The 20,457-nt window shown below is 37.2% G+C and overlaps 1 protein-coding gene across 8 annotated transcripts in view; it reads left to right on the plus strand.

Moving 5' to 3' along the window:
* The window catches only part of Csnk1g3 (casein kinase 1 gamma 3), an 85,537-nt gene that overhangs the window by 917 nt on the left and 64,163 nt on the right, over window positions 1-20,457 (plus strand). The gene's annotated exons all lie outside the window — the stretch shown is intronic.

Consider the following 20,457-nt stretch of genomic DNA (forward strand, 5'->3'; position numbering starts at 1 on the left):
CGGGGGCCGCGGCCCGCGGCTGGGGAGGGGCCCGGCGGCGGCGCGCGGCTCCCCGGGCTCCGGGGCGGCGGGCAGCAACTTCCCTCCGCCCCGGCGGCGGCGAGGTCCCGCTGTGCCCAGCCCTGCGCCGACTCCCGACCTGGCCCGAGCCGTTCGGGGAAGGCGGCGCGAGCCTGCCGTGGGCTCCGGGGTCCGACTGGCGTGTTTACCCGCCGGCGGGGGAGGCGGCACCCCGTTTGTCGGGTGCGGGGCGGTGGTGGTGGTGGTGGTGGAGGAGGAAGGAGAGCCTGTGCGCTTCTGGGGTCGGGCACGGTTAGGCCTGTGCCATCCGCGCTCGCTCCCGTTCGCCCACCTCCTGCTCGAGGAGGAAAAGTTAAAGGCTGAGCGAGAAGTCGGGGAGGCAGCCAGCTGCTGTTGCTGCAGGCTGGGGCTGTGGGTGGACTGCTGGCATGAGGACCCAGCCCCTTGGAGCATTCTGGTCAACGTGTGCCTGATGTTAGGAGCTGAAATAAATACGTAAAAAAATCTACGAAAACAAACTGTTTTTGTTCTTGAAACTACTTCTTTTGAGTATGGGTGACATTTGGTCCCAGGTAGAGATCCCGAACTACAAAGAGTGGAACGCAATCAGAAATTTAAAATATTCATTTCTTTGAAGAACACTGGCATTTTCTGTAAACGCAGCGGGGATGAAAAATAGTCACAAAGTTGTAGAAGAAAAATTAATATTAGACGTGAGACTGGTTTTGGAAGACATGTTCCATGGCAAAAATGAAATGCTTTGTTACCTTCTGAGTTGCTTATTTTTGAGATGTGCTTACGGTGTTTTGTAATGGTTACCTAACTTTGCTTCCACTGTGATTCTGACCTAAGAGAAACTGTCACTATTTTGTGTTTTAGGTTTTCTAGCTGCACAAAGGTTAATATAGTCATAGGCCTTGGAAGAAAGGTGTAATCAAGTATATTATGTGCCTTTCACATACATTCTTAATAGAATGTATAGATAGTTTTGCTTTAAGTGAGCTTGCATTTTTGGATATGTATGCATCAGGTAGAAGGGATTCATATAGAACTAGGGCACAGAAAGGTTTTGTTGTTGTTTACTTTCTCATTTTGGAATTTTGAGACAGGGTCTGACTACATGGCCTGGGTTGGGTTTGAATTTTTTATCCTTCTGCTGGAGTCTTGAGTGTTAGAATAACCAGCTAGTGTTCCACCTTGCTTTTAATATTGATATAGATGAGACTTTTTTGAGATTATGGGGAATCTTGAGGAATGATTACTGATGATTTATTGTACTCTATGACTGTCCCCCCTATTTGTCAGTTTAAAAATTAATGAATTATATAGCTATTGACATTTTCATTATTAGATTTACAAATGTTAATAATGTACAACACAAATCTTAACAAAAAAGTCATTTGTTACTCTTTTCAAAATAAAGTCCTGGGACTAGAATTAAGGGATAATTTAATGAACTCACACCTTTACCTCTTGATGTTATTAGAAAAATGGGTAGAATCATGAAGATGACTGAGACTGTAGCTATCTTCAGGTGAGAAGCAGGCATGTTCACAAATAATTGCACACAAGCTTCCTGTAGGTTTTATGAGGTGGATGGAAGTATGGGGTGGATGTGAAAGGTACTAATTTTGAAGGGAGTCATGAGTGAGCATGGAGCTGTGACCCTGTGTTTGGGCCTTACAGATATTCACTGGGCTAGGCACAGTGCTTTTCTAAGTGAAGGGAGTAGGCCAAGCATGGACATAACGCTGCATGTTAGAGCACCTGTTGAACTGGGCACAAAGCTGCTGTGGAAGAGGAAGCTGTGAAAGTAGGTGGAGAGCTGGCCATGAAGGTTCAGAATGCCTTGTATTTAAAAATGAGTCAGTTGGAGGTGTGAGGGTTCCAATGTATCTCTTCTGTGGTGTCAAGAGGTAGACAAATAAGAATGGCATGTTAAAGGAAACAAATTACAACCCATTAGTTAGCTGGCTGTCACCCATGCTACTGGGGGAAAACAGATGTATACAGTGGAAAACTGTTTATACATGGCTTTGTAATTTTTCTCTATCTACATTTGATTATGGGTGTGCCTGGCAATCTGGTAATTGATTTTACATGAAATAAATCAGGATTGTAAAAATGACTCAGGGAGAAATGGGAAGCTCTCCAGTTATTTCTGTGTTCCCTCCAATCCATCCTGTAATCTTTTCCTTCCTGGGAACAGAACAGATCATTATTATGGTATAGTTTTTGGTACAGTTTCCCCCCCGTCAGAATAGAACAAATATTGGTGTAATTACAAAGGGTATTCCAAAACAATATATACAGTTAAATAATGGGAGTGCTGAAACAATAAACAACATGACAAAATGCAGGCTATTGCATAACCTGTTACTGTGAATACATTTGAAGGTGATATTTGCTATGGATAAAGTGTAATGTGAAAAAAAATCTACACTAGTAAGAAAATTAACTGTAATAGTATGATGGTAAAATGAGAATAACTACAGTTATATATAAATAAGTACCAGTTGACTCTAAAATCACTTAACCCTCAATAAATCAAAAGTAGTGTTAAAAAAATCTCATACCATCAGTTTCTGAGTGCCTGTAAAATCTCAGTCATGTTACAGTGAAGGTTTTTTTTCCTCTAATTTGCCTCTTGATACTAAAAAACACTTAGATTGTAACCAAATTTGTATTATTGTGAAACCTTCCCCTAAAAACAAATCAAAACAAAACAAAACAAAAAACTAGCTATAATTTACTTATCAGTCTACTTTGGGTAAGACTACTTTGAACTGGTCTGGGGGATCCTGTTAAATGATGGGACTCCAGTTTTGAGAACAGAGAAATCTAAGTGGCTTTAAGTAAGCTGTTGAAATATATCTTGGGAATAACAATGTATATTGAGTCTTCTTTCTCCTGACTTCATAGTCAACAATATTCGTTTTTCTTCAACTTTCATATTTTTTATCTTTACTAAAACAGTTGGCATTTAACAGTGTTATTTGATTGCGTTGACTCTTTAAGAAGAAAGTTGGCACTTTGTGGACGTGTCAGTTTGGGCATATGTCGTTTTCCAGTTGTAAAGAATGTGGAGGCTTAGAAAACAGTTTTAATGACAAGCATTCCCTTTGTGTTGATCCACAAGACAGAAGGTCTTGGGTCTTCTTTTTGGAATCAAGTATGCAGTTTTTTTTGTTTGTTTTTGTTTGTGAAATAACTCTGGGGGGGGGGGGTGCTGTGAACTTAGAAAATATGTATTAAGGCCCAGGGATGTAGCTCAGTGGTAGAGCACTTGCCTAGAAAAATATTGAAAGAGAGAGGTGTATGTGGAAATTATTTTTAGAAACTCACTGTTTGACATGTTTTCCTAACTCCCTTCTCAAAGTTGAAATTTAGAGACTGCATGTGTCTGTAGTTCCCTTATATTATGGAACCTGAGGTTAGCACATACTGATTATGTTCTTAGACTGTAAGTTGCTGTATTTTCTCCATCCAGTTCCTGTCTACCACCTTAGCATTCTTAACAATGAAGTTTTAATGTATTTTTGGTAGAAAGAAATACTTCCTAGCCACCTTCTTTACTAATGATATATAACCTACTTAAAAATTTAATAAATTTGTTGTTGAAGCTTGTCAACATTTATTTTATAGCTTTCTGTAGTTTAAGACAAAACCCCCCAAAATCAGTTTTCCCCCCCTTAGCTACTTAATGCTTTCCTTCTGTTATAGTAATGTCAGATTTGCAGTTATGTTCAAGTTTTTTAGATGCATTTAGCCAATTCTGGATCGCCTAGAAGTACTTTCTTTAGCTTGTGGCTACATTTGCTTTGTGTGTGTATGTGCATGCCTGTGTGTGATGGTGTGTTTATTGAGGGAAGAGGAGAGGAGAGGAGATTAAGGGTTGAGGTTGATTCTGCCATTATGCTCTTCATCAAGATTCAGAAAATGGATGTAAAAGCACTGAGGTATGATGCCGTATAGATCCTCATTTCAGAAAGTGCTGATACATATCAGTTGTTAGAGGGCTGATTGGCGTGTAGAATAACCAAAGACTCTCGGGAAGACTCATTATAGGAGAATGCCTCTTCAGTGACCTCTGCTTAAACCCACTCATGTGCTTAAATGGTACTCTTTCTTCTCCCTGTAGAATTAGCAGGGCAAAGCCCACGCTGCACCGGGTGGCAGTAAGCTACTCTAGTTTCCCCTTGAACTCTCATTCTTACCAGTTGTCCCTACGAGGAATCCTTTGTGTTTATGCTCCACAAACCATCAGTGGCAGTTACACTTGATTTTGTAATCCCATATTGCAGTAAAACCTTGTTCAGCAAATTCTGAGGTCAGAAATATGTTTGTATGAGAACCATTTGGCTGCTTTGGAAACAAGAGTGTAACAAAACCAATTACAGTTGAAATATGGAGGACAATGAAATGATTTTAATTCAGGATGATCTATAAAGACCCCATAGTTATGCTGCTTAAGTGTTGTGAGATGCCTTTTCACATTTAAGAAACAGAAGCTGGCAATGATAGGTAATGTACCATGGGTGTGGCTTTTGGAAGAAAAATAATATGGAACTCTCACCAGTGAGCACCTGCTGGAAGAAAGGAACTTGGCCATGCAGTACAGGATTGTCCTGTAAATGGACCTTGTGTTTTACCTGTAGTAAATTATTTAGGGTCTGTGGTGTTTTGTTGGTGGTGTTCTGCAGATTAAAAAAAAAAAAAATTCTCTTTAAAGCTATTTTACAACTGTTGATAAATAAACTAAGAGGGATCTACTAAAATCTAATCTCCTAGTTACACCGCCTTTGAAACTTACTTACTAGTATTTCTTAATGACTTATTGTTTTGGCCTTTTCAGTTGATTTTACTCTGTAGTTCGGGTTAGCCTGCAATTTACCATGTAGCTTAGGCTGATCATGAACTTTAAATCTTCCTGTCACCTTCCAAGTGCTATGGTTATAGATAGGTTTGAGCCACTCTGCCAGGGTGCATCTTCTTTTAAAGCCAAAAGGAAATTCTGGTATTCCTGTCCCACCCAGAAGGTCATTTCTCAGAGTAAATTGTGTAAATATCCAGTCCAGTGATTACTGTTAGTTTCATATAGTTTGCACTACAGTCTTTGCCCAGATTTTGTATGCTATTTTCAGCTTTTATATAGCGTCAACATTGGAGTAGAGCCTTATCTTTTCAGTAGCTCCTCAAGTTAAGTAGGGACTGCTGGAATGAATTGGTAGGTGAGGTTGTTCTTAGAAAGTAAAACTACCACTCCCTTGATGTGTATCAGGAACACTTGAACATGGTGCTTAAGATTGCTATGCTGACCTGCCTAATTTAGATGAAGCTGGGAAAGAGAACTTGCAGCTGAAAATGTAAGGTCCAGATTGGGAAAGAGTCAGGGATATGCTGCTTTTGAAAGCTGCAATGCAGTGTGCTGAAGGGCAGCACCGAATTGGGAGGGCTGAAGGCCGAGTCTTGAGTAGTGATTTGCTGCTTTGTGGCTCTGCTGGCTGTGTTGACTGTACTCTCAGTTCATCTTTAGGCTGCTGTTAGATCACACCGTAGACATGTGTTGGCAGAGAAGGTAGTGGGGCTTGCTTGTCTAGCCTCCCTTATTTTGTCCCTCCTTCCCAAATCAAAGAAATCTTAGCGTTGGCCTCATAGCTTACTTTTTCCTTCATATTTTCTTGATCAGAATTAGGTGGTGTATATGTTTTATCCAGTTAGGATACTAGTTAGGGTATATCTCTTGCCCTGCAGTTATATAGTGGAGAGAGGGTATTTTGAAAACAGTATGAGAAGGAAGAATATTAGAGATATAAACAATCATAACCATTATATCTACTTGTTTTGAGAGTGAAATAAATAATGCATGTAAATGAACCTTGAACTCCACAGTGTTACACAGATGCAGTGGAGGAAAGGTTAGGAAGTCTCCTTATTGCTATCTTTTAAAACATAATAATAATTATTATTTATTATTATTGTGGTACTGGGGATTGAACCTAGGGCCCTGTACGTGCTAGGCAAGCACCCTACCAACTGAGCTACCCCCAACCCCCATATTGCTGTTTTAAATATGCTCATGTATGAATATTTTTCAACACTAAAAATATTGCTAGTTTTTAAAGCAACTAACTTTGAGTTACTAAAATAGGTTATCCAAGTAGTAACATTATGTTTTTTACATGCCGCTCTTGAAGCTATTCTAATTTTAAATTAAAATATTCCACAAATAAGTTTATTTAATTATTTATCAAATTGCTGCCCTCTGGTCCTTGTTCAAAATACTGCCTACACCTTTGATCCAGTAGACTTACCAAGCAGAGAGTAAGCACTCTGTGGAAATAAAAAAAATTGTCAGACAAACTTGGAATTGTGAGGCTCAATGTCAGGAGGAAAGGTTTCTTACCAAATTTGAGAACAGGAGAAATAGTGGTGGTGCGGAGGGGAGGTGCGGGAGAATCACATAATTTTAAAGTTGAACGGGTCATGGGAAGGAGTGAAATGTTGATGTCATGCACTTGATTAGTAGAACTCTCATATCCAAATTACTAGTATCATACACCTCTGACCAACAAGTGGGAGGCCGTAAAAGTAGTCTGCCTTGCAGATGTGGGTTGTGGCTGGACTTTAGATATTAGCCAACCATTTCTAGGACAGGTACTGTCTTCCTAGTCTTTGGAGGCATTCAGCCAGGGTGTTTGTGGGTGGTTTTTTTTTTTTTTTTTTTGTAACAGATTTTTAATTTTTCTTCAAATAGCAGTAACAAAACATTGAGGTACACACCTGTTTGCCCTGCACTCACTGAATAAGCTCAGGCTTGACCTGCTTCAGTGAAAATGTAAAGTAGGACCAGTGTGCTACCACTTATGTATTTTCATTTTGAAGGAAATTATATTAGACATTTCCTACCTTCATTACATGTAAAGGAAAGGCATAGATATGTACATGTGTATATAAATATATTTGCTGTTTATCTTCCAAAAGAATATGTTAATGGCAGTTATTTGTAAATGACCATTATTTAGAATTATTTTTACTTTTCTACTTCTAGTATTTTTCTGTATTTGAATTTTCAGTTATATGTATGCGTAATTTCATCAGAAAAAATGCATTTTTTTTTTTTTAAGTAAAGAGAATAGATTTCTTGTGAGAGTTGTGTTCTGATAGCTTAGGTTTTTTTTTGCACTTAATTGTAATACCTTGAAATAAATGTTCCTTAAATATATTGGCACATATACTTTTTAAAAATTTTAGAAATTGAGTACATTAAGGTTATCTTAAAGTTTTGAGTTGATGGTCTGTGAGAGTGTGTATGCTTGATTGTTTGTGTGTATATATGTATTCATATGTGTGTGTGTTTGAATGCATTTGCCTGTGAGTGCACTTGTGGAGGCCAGAGTTCAACTTCCTCTGTCTTTACCATATTTTTTGAGGTAATCTCTCTCTAGACCTGGAGCTTGCTGTTTCAGCTAGACTGGCTGACTAGGTGCCTCTGGCTGTCGATGTCATGGTTCCTTCGCCTCAACCCTGTGCTGGGATTCCAGACAGGCATGTGCTGCTGCAATGCCCAGCAGTTTATCGTGAGTGCTGGTTATCCGAATTCAGGGCCTCATGCACACACAACAGGGATTTTACTCACTGAGCCATCTCCTTAGACCTGAAGTTTTAAGTTAAAATTGGCTGTGTGATTCCTTTTGGTAAAAATGTATTTTATAGAAGTAATAGGTTTGTCAATATTTTGAAATGATTGTGTTGTATATTTTTTAGCTTTGTTTTTGCAAGAGTACTAGACAGTGTATTAGAATGTGATATATTTAGAGTTAAAATAATGTTCAGAATTTCCTTTGTGAAAAGGGAAGTGAAAATGCTTTTTTCCTTTACACCCAGTCTGTGTCATGTTTATTTTTTGTTTCTGTGAAATACTTATTCTAGCAATGAATACTGCACTTTAATATGGCAGGCACATATGTTTGGTAATGTAACAGAGAAGAGAGAACATACATTCTGTTCCACTAGTCTTATGTGTGTCTTATGCTGTGCAGACATTTGACCATGAGCCGTTATAATCAAAGTGTAATCGGGGATCACCTAAGCACTAATTTTCAAGTGTAACTACTAGGTATTGTTGAGTAGGCGGCATTTGTTGATGCAAAGTTTTATAAAGCATTATTCTATATTTTATATTTATTCCTGGGATCTGAAAGCAACATTCTTGCAAATCTTTAAGACATGGAATCTTGTGATACCAATTTTAATTCAAGAAAATGGTAGATTGTTTTCTGAGTTCTTTTCTAGCATGTGAATATTAAAGTATGTTGTGGCTAAAATCTCTTTATATAATTGATATTCTGTAAATGCTTATTGTTGATAAGATATTAAAATGTTGCCAGTTTAAAAAGTCATTCTTTTGTTTCTGATTCATTGAAAATTAGTTGATCGAATGGGATATATATTGTATACCTTACTAATTATTTTAATACTGTGTTTATAAAAGGCAGATTTTTGAATACTGGAAAATGATTTATGAGTATTTTGAATGAGAGAAATAAAATACATAAAATTATTCTACATGCTTTTAAACAAACTCTGAGAAAAAATTATTCCATATATTTTCCCCCTGTGGTAGAAGATAGAAGAAGAGTATATATAAAACCTTGTTCTTGTAGACATGGCTAAGAGTGCTCACACTGTGTTAATAGGTAAGTAGAGAGAAAGGGTCCTGGAGAACATTCCCTACCAGTGGCTCTTAGCCCAGAATGCAGTTACCATTCACTTAGGATGTTACCCAAGTTATTTATTTTGGAATGTGGTGATTGGGCCAGTGTTGATATGTTTTAGATATCACTAGGCTATTCTAATTGGCTGCAAGGTTGAAAATCCAATTTCCTCCATTCTTTGTACACACCTTTTACAATTCAATACCAATGATTTCATGCTGTCATTTTAATTGGGGGTGAGGTATGAGAACAATAGAAGAAATGCATGGGAAAGGCATGGGGGTTTATGACCTTATCGTCTTAGTACTTAGGAGGCTGATAAAGGTGGATTGCTATGGGTTTGTGGCCAACATGGACTACAAAATGAGACCCAAATAAACAAACACACACATACACCTCGCTGTTATTCAGAGAACCAGGTTAAAAAAAAATGACTTCTCAAAGCATTGGACCCAGCTTTCTTGGTGAGGCCATATTTAGTACACATTAGTAAGTTTTAGTAAGCATAGCATCAAAACTAGAACATCTAAGATATCTTGTAAAGTCTGTTAAAGGGAAATTTATCAAGAAGAAATCACAGCATCAACTAGGGAGTAACAAAAACGAATACATCTCTAAAGTTACCTTCAATGAAGGCTTGCTAATTAAAAGTTACTCATTTTATGTTATGTTGATCATATTTACAAATCATCATTGGGTTGGCCTTTTTTTTTTTTTTTTTTTTTTTTTTTGAGGTAGGGTTTTGTTATATAATCCAGACTCACTTCAAACATTTGAATTTGCTTTTTTAGCTGCTGAGTGCCAAAATGACAAGAGTGTCCTCTGGGACAGAGGAGGAGACTCTGTTGGTCATGTAGTAGATTGCTCTTCTTTCTTCTCTTTTGTGTCATGGCTGACAAGCACCTCTGCCTTTTTCCTCAGTAGAAATATGTTTATATCAGTATATTTTATTTATAGTATATTGTCTATATTATGTATAGTCAGAAAATGTATACAGGTTAATACACTATGATAATAATACGTGTATATAGGATTTATTTTTAATTGATTACTACTTGAGGTCCTTTTTATGTCTCATTTGATGCTAATTCTTGGCGCAGGAGTAGCCTCACTGCTTACAGCACTCTTGGTCTGACAGAATGAGAGCAAGACATTTTATTGAGTTCAATTCCAACACACACACACACACACATACACACACACACACACACACACACACACACACACACTGCCTGGTGACAAGTTTGAGTGTGGCATAATTCTATAAATTGTAAGGTTTAGATTTCTAAAAACTACCCTGATATTTGAGAATTTGTGGTAAGAGCTTTAACATTGCACACATAGGATTTGGAGAACATGTTATTTGTGAACTTTACAAAATGACTTTCAGGAATTATTTTTAGTTTAGTAAAATACCACAGTACCGTAGTAAAATCAACACGCAGTAAAGTTCTGTTTCACAGGACTGTAGTTTGTTATTAATAATTTCACTATACAAAATGTTCTAAAATACTAATTTTTATTTTTGGTATGGATTGACTTGTCTTAAAAATACAAGATCTGTTCTGAGATATAATAGTAGTCTTAAGAAAATTTAACTGTGTTTGTATATGGTGTGTGTATGTACATGCACCTTGGTTTATGTGTGTTGTGTGCATATGTGGTGTGCATGTGTGCTGTGTGTGCATGTGTTGAGGCATGTGTATAGATGTCAGAGCACACTCTGGAGTTACTGCTCTCCTTCCAGCTTTTGTGGGTTCTGGAGATTCAGTTCAGGTTGCCATTCCTACAGGATGAGGTTCATTATATGCTGAGCCATTAGATGTTGCTCTGTGTGTGTGTGTGTGTGTGTGTGTGTGTGTGTGTTAGTGTCAACACAGGGTCGTATGCATGCTAGGCAAGCAATCTACCCGCTGAGGTATATCCCTAGTCCCTAAACTGTTTATTTTGTGTATTTGTAGGTCTCATTATAGATTGGTCAAATGCTTGATTTTTCTCTTTCTTTTTTTTCCCCTCCCTCCCTCCCTCCCTTCCTTCCTTCCTTCCTTCCTTCCTTCCTTCCTTCCTTCCTTCCTTCCTTCCTTCTTTCTTTTCTTTCTCTTCCTTTCTTTTTCTTTCTTTCTCTTTCTCTCTTTCTAACTGTGGTGTCTCAGACTTCTCTGCATCATTCCAGTCCTTACTAGGATGTATGCAGACTCATACCATCTGTCAAAAATCTTGAGACATTCTGAAAACTAAAATGGGTAACTTCAAGAACTCTGAAGGAGCTGTGTGGACCTGGATGGGTTTGCGTCTGCTCCTTAGCTGAAACTACTTACTAGGAACATTTGTTTCTTACTTCCCTGGTTAGTTTCAGTAGGTGCTAGTTAATATTTTTTGCTTTCTTTCTTGTAAGCTTATGCACATCAAGAGGACTTCATTTTAATCAGAATTAGTTTCTTTAACAGTTACTGAAGGACCTTCTCTGTATGTCTACTTTTTCCTGCTTTCTCTAGTCTTTGTATTGAGTAGCCATCCCTGGATCTTGCCTGACTGGGGTCCCAGAAGCATAGTGTAATTAAGATGCTCTGTGGAACCATTCAAGAAGTCTGGACTTAGCTGAGTATTCAGGTGCTCTCTTCAGTATCCAGGCTTATATCAAGGGAATTACTGTACACGATAACTTGATATCAAAGCACCTTCAGGCAGCCCTCTTTTTATACATTCGACTTTGCCACAGCCCCCCTTAATGACAAAGTTAAGGGTGTGGTTCTGATGTCTCTGTTTTCGGTTCCTTGAACTTCCTTTATTTGTTTTTAAGACTTCACTGTAAATATCTTCATACCCACTTTGGCTCCATTTCCCCTTTACTTCTTAATCCTTATCTTCTCTGTTGACTTGCTTTTTTTTCTTCTTTTTTTTTTCTTTGTACTCTTCTCATTCCCCCCTCAAAATAATAGTCCTCAAACTTAAAATTACGGCATTCTGTATCAGATCTTTTTTTTTTCTGCTTGTTTTTTTTTTTTTGCCTGCTATAAGGTAGCAGAGAACAAATCTACATTTAATAATACAGTGTGAACTTGCTGTAGGGAATGACACTGACTGATTTGTGAGGTATGACCCTCTCTCCCCTTTGGATTATAGCATTTTGGAGAGTCAGAATTACAATATAAATGACCTTTGATCCATGAGATATTTCACTTCCTGTGGTGTGTCGTGGAACTATAAATTTCCTTACGGCTTTAAGATCATCATACTATCTTTTTATTAAGAAAAGAAACTGCTTTATAAATTAATACTACCAGATTTCTGAGAACATTGTCATTGATCATTGATTGATCAATGATCAATGATCAAATTGGAGTATTGCAATACTAAATGAAAGAGGAAAGCATTGTTCTCTATTCTTCCTCAACATTGACAGTGAAATGCAGAGCTTTTTTTTTTTTTCTTTTTTTCATTTTCAGATGATTTGCTTCAATTGGAAAGATTTCAACATTCTTCTTAGGGTATTAACAATTATTCCTCATACTTGTTTTTGTTATAATCACCAGGAGTTACATATTGGTGATATTTCTCATTCCTTACTCATTTATAGGTGAAAGTGTGAGTGAGTGTGTGTGTGTGTATGTCCATGTACACCAGAGATTGACATCTGGTGTTTTCCTTAATTGCGCTCCATCTTGTTTTTTGAGAGTCTCTCGCTCAGCCTGTGGCTCAGGATTTGGCTAGAATGGATGGCCCCAGCGATCTTCCGGTTTCAGCTTCCCTAGTGCTATAGTTCCTGTTCAAGAGGGTAAGGGGGCTTAAACTTAGCAGAGCACTTTACACCCTGAGCTGTCTATCCAGCCCTGGGATACCTTTTTTTTTTTTTTTTTTTTTTTAGGCCAAGGTTTCTCTCACTGTGTTGCCCAGGTTGGTCTCCAATTTAAGATGCTCCTACCTCAGCCTGGGGTTACAGATGTATACTGCATTGTTTATTTTTTTATATGTGTGCTGGAGGTCTGAACTCAACTCTTGCTTGTGTGACTGAACCATCTCTCCAGCATGAAATGGAATACTTTCAATGAGAAAAATTTCTTCAACAAAAGATTTTTTTTTTTTTTTTTTTACTATTTATAGATTAAATATTTGCAAAATTTCCTGCTTGCTAACATTTATTTGTAACCTCAAAATTCATACTCCTGGTACTGTTCTAGTGAGTCACAAACAGGAGCATACAAAGGTAGAACAAAGTTTGACTTAGTCAGCGTGTGCTCCCAGCTGAGGTTAAGTAAGGTGACCCAGTCTACTCGTTTTGCTCCTCACAGTGAGTTCTTTCCTTTCCTTTTTCCTTTTGTGGTGTTTAAAATGACCCCAAATCTACTGCTGAAGAGCTGAATGGTGTTCCTAAGGGTACAAAAACTGGTTTGTTGAGGAAATACATTTAAATAAGTTTAGTTCAGATGCAGGTATAATGTTGTAAAGTGTTTTAAAATACAAAAAATACATAAAATAAGTTTGTAGATTGGTAGGTTGATTAAACTTTTGTGATCAAAGAAAGAGTCTGGACAAAACCTTAAATGTATTTTTCCTAGGAATGGTGGTTTAGTGTTTGATTATTCTGTATTTGCGCTGACCTGATAAAATGTTAACTATTGTGAATGAGATGTTTTTTTTCTCCCATCTTCCCCAGCGTCTGCTTCTTCCCATCCTTCTACCCTGTCTTTGTTCCTTGGTGGTCCCTGAGCCTTTGGGGTTTGAGGAGGAGTGTGATGTACATTTTCTGTTTGTGGCTGAGTGCTCTATTAACACTTATTCTCTGTACTTGTGAGCTCTGTGTTTATCATTCTCTACTGCACAGAGAAACTTCCCTGATGACATTTGAGAGCTGTCCTAATCTATAGACAGAAAGAAGAATTCAGGGGACAGTGTGATATTGTGTCTGTTTAGCAAGATAATAGTAATAAATTCACCATTGGGGTCTGTGAGCTCTGCAGCCATGGGTTCATAGCTGCATGGTACTGGGCATGAATTTCCTCTTGCAGCAGGCCTTAAAAACCAATTGATTACCTTTATAACATTGTTGCTGCCATTGCACCTCTGGACATATCTTGCTAGAGTAGTTGTAATTCAGAGGGTTTTGTGGTATAAGTTCATTGGAGTGTTTGTCAGGTCAGTTCTGGAATTGGAGAAGTAGCTGAGGGAGTGATAGAATATTTCTGTTTTATTTTCAAACTGTAATCAGCCAGTGGTTCTTATAGCTTATACCTCACCAACAATTCTTAAAGAGTCAGGTATGAGTCAGATCTGCAGCTGTCTGTATGTACATATAATAAATGCTTAGGAGACTAAGTATTTCGTAGTTCTTCTAACTGTTCAGACATGTGGACTTCTGTAAAGATGTATTAATAATAACTGTTCAGAGTTGCTTATAAGGTGTTGCTGGAGAGGTCGCTCAGTAATTAAGTTAAGAGCACTTGTTGCTTTTTCAGAAGACCCACATTTGATTCCCATCACCAAATCAGGCAGCTCACAAACTGCCTGTAATTTTAGTTCCAGGAAATTTAACACCCTCTTCTGACCTCTGCAGAGAGCTGTACATATGTGGCATACACATACAAAGATGCAGATGAATACATATAAAAACAGATTCACTTGTGAAGTTGAAAAGTAGCACAGAAGGCACGGCGGGCACTGTACACACGTGCATCCTAGTGTATTGGTGCATTCTGGTAGCGTTCTTGAAGGTGGGTGTTTTTAAAGAGAAGTTGGGCTGATGAAATGGCAGAGTGCCTGGTATGCAACCACAGAACATGAGTTCATATTTCCAAAAACCTTGGAAAAGAGCCAGGTGAGGTTGTAGCATACATCCATAACCCTAATGCTGGGGAACTGGGGGCAGCTGGATTTCTGGAACTTGCTAGCCAGCTGGTCAAATCATTCAGCGAGTACTAGTTTCTTTTCTTTTCTCTTCCTCCTCCTCCTCCTCTTCTCTTGTTTTTTTTGCTTTTTGAGAAAGGGTTTCTCTGTGCAGCCTTGGCTGTCCTGGACTCACTTTATTGACCAGGCTGGCCTTGAACTCACAGAGATCTACCTGCCTCTGCCTCCCAGAGGGCTTGGATTACAGGCGTGCACCACTGTGCCTGGCTATGAACACTAGTTTCAAAGAGAGAACCCATCTCAAAAAGATAAGGTGGAAAGCAATTGACAAAGACGGCCACAAACTCTTGTTTCTCACACATGTGCACATATGTGCGTACACACTTGCATAAATGTACTCACATAGACACTGTATGCTCACATTTATGCTTTACTCCAATAAAAGAAGTTCGTTTAGTTCATAGTTCTAGAGATTCAAGGGCATGCTGGTGACAGTGGCTTGCTTCAGGAATTCATATTGAGTGGCCTTATGGTTGTAGATAGAGAAATCACATTGTGAGACAGGAAACCAGAGTGCAGGAGAGGCTCGTTTATAACTTTTTTGAGATTTGAATCACTTCTAAGGGTTCATCCCAATGACCTAATGATTTTTTTGTAGGATTCTTAAAAATCAGATCATCTTTTAATATCACACTAGGGATCCAATTTTAAACATGTGATCCCTTGGGGACATGATTGAACTGTATGCATCATGTCATCTACTTGTTGATAGTCAGACCAGGTTGACGAGAAAATTCATATAATTAGATTTAGAAATTTTTCTCTGCTGAGGAAGTTTAGAATTTAATTAAGTTTTTCTTTAAAAATTGCCTTAAGTTGTACCTAATTTTGGTGTTCCTGTTATCGTATAGTAGCTTTAACTCTAAAAATATTTTTTATTACAACTATGTATTAGGATCATTCACATACATGCACACACACACAAGCACACACACCGTCCCTGTTCACTTATAGAACTGAAGGCCTCATTAAACATTATTTTTTGGCCAGGTATGATGATGCATGCCTTTAATTCCAGCATTTGGGAGGCAGAGGCTAGTGCGTCTCTGTGAGTTCCAGGCCAGCCTAGTCTACACAGTGAGTTCCAGGATAGTCAGGTCTATGTAGACAGACCCTGTCTCAAAACAAAACAGACGGACAACAACAACAAAGAACAATATAGTTTTTCCTTATTACATATGTGTACTCAGTTTTCTTTTCTGTTAGACAATGTCACCTTTAAATAGCTGCTGTTTAATAAGATCCATTAGTTTCATGAGTGACTAGTGGGTCCTGATCCATAGTTTAGAGAATATAAAAACTAGTTATCTTATTCTTTTAAATTTTTTCCTTCCTTCCTTCTTTCTCTTCTCTCTTCTCCTTCTTTCTTCTTCCTCCTCCTCTCCCTCCATTTCCTCCCCCTCTTCCTCCTTCTTTTTGTTATTCTTTTTCCCCCCTTTTTAGGATTTTCTTTATAGGATATACAGGGACATAATTGAAATCAAATTTTAGAAATATTAAGTAATTTTGGATGATAGGTTTTAAATTTGAGACAAATTTTTTGTAGTATGAAATTAAGTTGATGTTCATAATTTTGACATTATACTTAATGATTTAGCTTCAAAAATAAGTGTTTATTCTTTTCTTAGACAACTGCAGTTGGAGTAATGCCAGAAACCAGTAACTGGGACACTTGCTGCTAACAGAAGCATGTGATGTAGTGGCTAGCCATCACATCGCAAAGGTCTCCACTCATTTAGTTTTCAGAGAGGCTTCAAGACACATATTCTAATACAAGTTTTTTATAGAGACTGAATAAAGCATTTAATACCCCAGATGAGTCTTTTTATAATAAATACATTGTTTTTATTTTCTATTTTTTGAGAATTTCTTACATGAATACTTTATATTATTTCCATCCTTCTCTCCTCCTTCAATACCTCCCATGTACCCTAACTTCCTTTCAAATTCAAGGCCTCTTCTTTATTGTTATATTAATGTGCACACACACACACAGGCATACACATGCATGTTCTACTGTGTCCATTTATTGCTACTTGTATAAATATGTATTTTGTTATTTCATGTAACAAACCTGTTGGGTGATAACAGTCATAAATAAGATTTGAATGTAAAATTTGATATTAACCTATGTGTTTTAACTTTATTCTTATGAAGAATTAATATTAGAGATGCATGAAATAAATTTTTTCTTTTCTGACAACAGTATTTTGGAAGTTAGTATAATAGTACATTATTTTTAAAGTCTAAAATTTCTTATTCAAGTGTTGATTTGGTTAGCATAAGAAGCAGAACATAACTTCACAGATCCACTCACAGACTGCTTTTTTGTTTTATCTAGCTGTGTCTTTAAGGAGGTGAGCCTTCTGTGTAAGGTCTTAAATGATTAAACCATGCAGATTAGAAAATCTGATTTTCTGTCTTGAAGATTTATCAGTGATTATCAAATTAGAGTATACCAGTTGCTGTATGTCTACTCACAGTTAGGTTATGCCAGTGTTCTCTAAATCTAGCAGCTCTTTTATTAGTGGATGTCACTGTATCAAAATTCACGCTGTTTATGAAAATAAGGCAATTGATTGTTCATATTTGCTCCTTCTTAAAGACAGTTTGCAAAAACATCCTTTTGCCATATTCCATATCTTTTAACATATATATTACCATTTATATACACATAGATAACTATGTTTGTTATTTGTAATTAATAGAAGGATTTAGATTTCAGTTAAAGGAAAAGTATCTGTTACAAAGATTACAATATCCATAAGCATTATAAATAGTTTGTATTATGAAACATTGTGAACAGGACGTATTTCTGTGACATACCTAGTAGTTCCCATGCCTGACCTTTGAGATATGCTTGTTAGTCATCTTTGTAGCCATTGACTTTACTGTTTCTCTGAACAATTCTTAGTTTTACTCTGATCATCTGGGCACAGTGCAGTGCTACAGTACTACAGTTCTTTTCTTAGTGTTTTTTTTTTTTTTTTTTCCAACTGGAATTTACTTGGACAGACTGAATCACATTTAGTCATACTTGTGCTTTTTGTTTGACTACTAGAAAATGCAGAAATTTGTTTTGTGTTGGTGCTAAACTGAACAGTATGTAACATTCCTTCCTCATTTTCTTAACTTAAATATTTTTAGGCTTTTTATAGTCTATTGAAACTGTTCTAGACACTAAAAAAGCATAGTTGGATTTTAAATCACAGATGTTACTTAGTTTTTACAATAGCTTATTTCTGAGGTTTATGTATTTATTTTTCAGGTGGGAGGGTTGAGAGTCAGGGCCTTTGCATGTGCTAGGCAAGTGCTTCATGAAAGAGCTCCACCCCCCAGCCTTGTTTCTAAAAAGGTGTTTATACAGCGGTTCTGTGAGGAAATGAAAATATACCTTTTTATTTGTGCTTTACTTTTTAAAGTAAAGTCATCATTTGAAAACTATGGGTTCTGTTATCAGAAAAATGTTTGAGGGGTCATGGTTTTCAGATTAAGAAATCCTCAGCTCTTCACACTGTCAAATTTTGTGTTATCTTTTAAGTATCCACTAAGAATATGAAGTTTTAGTACAGTTTCTCTGGCTTCCTAATACTCTTTATTCTTCACTTCATCCTCATCTATTCCTCTGATACTTTAAATAGTAATTTTATCTCTATTTCTTATCCTTGCAAACTTTTACCTTTTCACTTTATACTAAGCAAGAAACAGAAATTCTTGTCCCTGTGCTTTCTTTTATTTCATTTGCGTCTCATTAGCAACCAAACTTCTATTAATTGTTCCATAACTTTAACATGATTAGGGTCCATATATTATTTTATTATTATTATTATTATTTTTGTAAAATTAATTGTGAAGGTTGAAAATCAGTGACCCTGGCTTGTACTCTTTAAGACTAACTTTGGTCCTATGCAGTTTGCTAGGTTTACCTTTTCCCTGTTTAGTGTTTCTTTGATGATTCCCTTCCTCTCCTTTTCTTTCCTTCTTCCCTCTCTCCCTTTCTCCCTTTCTCCTTCCCTTCTGTTTTCTCTGTTCGTTTTTCTTTTCTTTCCTTCCCTCCTCCCCCTTCTCTTTTTGAGACAAGTTATAGACAGTCTGTAACCTAGGCTGCCTAGAACAGTGTTTCTCAAACTATGGGTCAGAACCCCTTTGGCAAACATCTATCTCCAAATATTATGATCCATAATAGTAGCAAAATTACACTTATAAAGTAGCAATGGAATAATTTTATGGTTGGGAATCACCAGGATGTGAGGAACTGTATTAAAGGGTCACAGCATTAAGAAGGTTGAGAACCAGGCTGTGCTCAAACTCATGGTGATTCCTGTCTCAATTTCCTGAGTACTGAAGTTGTGGTTATGAGCCATCCCATCTAGTGCTTCTTTATTTTATTTTATTTTCTCTGCCCTTCTTATTAGTGGCCATTGTTAGCTAGAGGCATTGGCTAGAGGCATTGAACTTTGTTGTTGGTGTTGCTTTGTTTTTTTTTTTTTTTTCCTTTAACAACTGGCAGTTTTAGCCAGGCAGTGGTGGCACACAGCTTTAATCCCAGCACTCTAGAGGCAGAGGCATGTGAATAATTATGAGTTCGAGGCCAGCATGGTCTGTAGAGTGAGTCCCAGGACAGCCAAGGCTATACAGAGAAACCCTGTCTTGAAAACCAAAACCAAACCAAAAACTAAACCAAAACCAAAAAAAAAAAAAAAAAAAAAAAAAAAAAAAAAAACTCGCAGCCAACAAAAAAAAAAAAAAGGTCGTTTTTTTTTTTTTTTTACGTTAGGATTTTTCCCTAGTTTGTCTTTTTAAATTCTATTTACTGTAGTGTTACTTTGATATGTATCACGGTACTTCCACTAGCTCTGGTCATTGTTCTTAATTTTTGTTGATTCTAAAGTTCTCTTTTGTTGATTAGATAATTACTAACCAGGAGGTTTTGGTAGGGAGAACATTTTTTTTTTTCATATTAGATTTTATTAGCTGTCTAGTGGTTCTTGATTTTCCGTTCATGTTTGTGAATTGAAATGTTTGTGAACAGGAGATTAGAGTATGTATTTAGGTTTTCCTTATAAAGCTTGTAGAGTCCTGTATACAAATAAAGCTTAATTGACTAGATTTTTTATAAAAAAACTTTCTTCATCAACGTGTAACTGCACTAGCTCCAAGCATGGTGTTATGGTCAGGGATCACAAAGTTACGTATCAGAAACCGTGTCATGCAATATTAATACTGCTTCATGGGTTCTGTCATAGAGAACGTTCTTTCATTATTTAGGTCTAGCCTAGAATTTTGCAGTCCTCCTTAATCTCCCAGGTGCTGGGATTACAGACATGTGCCCTCATGCCTTCTACTGGAGATTTTCTGTGTATATGTATGTATGATGTTTTTCAGTCTGTGGCTGTGGTACCTGTGTGTAGGTCAGAGGTTCACCTTCTAGTGTTTACCCCTTGTCATTCTACCTTGTTGAAGACAGGGTCACTTTACCTTGGCATAAACCAGGCATAAACTAGTTGTCATTGTGGAGCTTCTGGAGGTTTCTGTCTCTGTATCCCTTCTCCTCACAAGGGCCTCTGCTGGGATTGCAGATAATACAGTTTCTGTTTTTTACATAGGTTCTGGGCAATCCAGACTCTGGTATAAGGCTTGTGGGCAAGTGCTTTTACTTGCTGAGCCATCTGCCTGGCCCTTTTGCCTGAGAGTCTTAGTTTTAAACTATTTTAATTTTTAAAAATGTTTGAAAAGTAAGAATTCTATTTTACAAGTTTATGAATAGTTTCCTGATGTTGTGAACTGAGTGAGGTAAAGTAGGACGTCTTAGTTTTTT

Source organism: Psammomys obesus, unplaced genomic scaffold, assembly GCF_907164565.1.
Source record: "Psammomys obesus unplaced genomic scaffold, mPsaObe1.curated_primary_1811, whole genome shotgun sequence".
Classification (NCBI taxonomy): domain Eukaryota; kingdom Metazoa; phylum Chordata; class Mammalia; order Rodentia; family Muridae; genus Psammomys; species Psammomys obesus.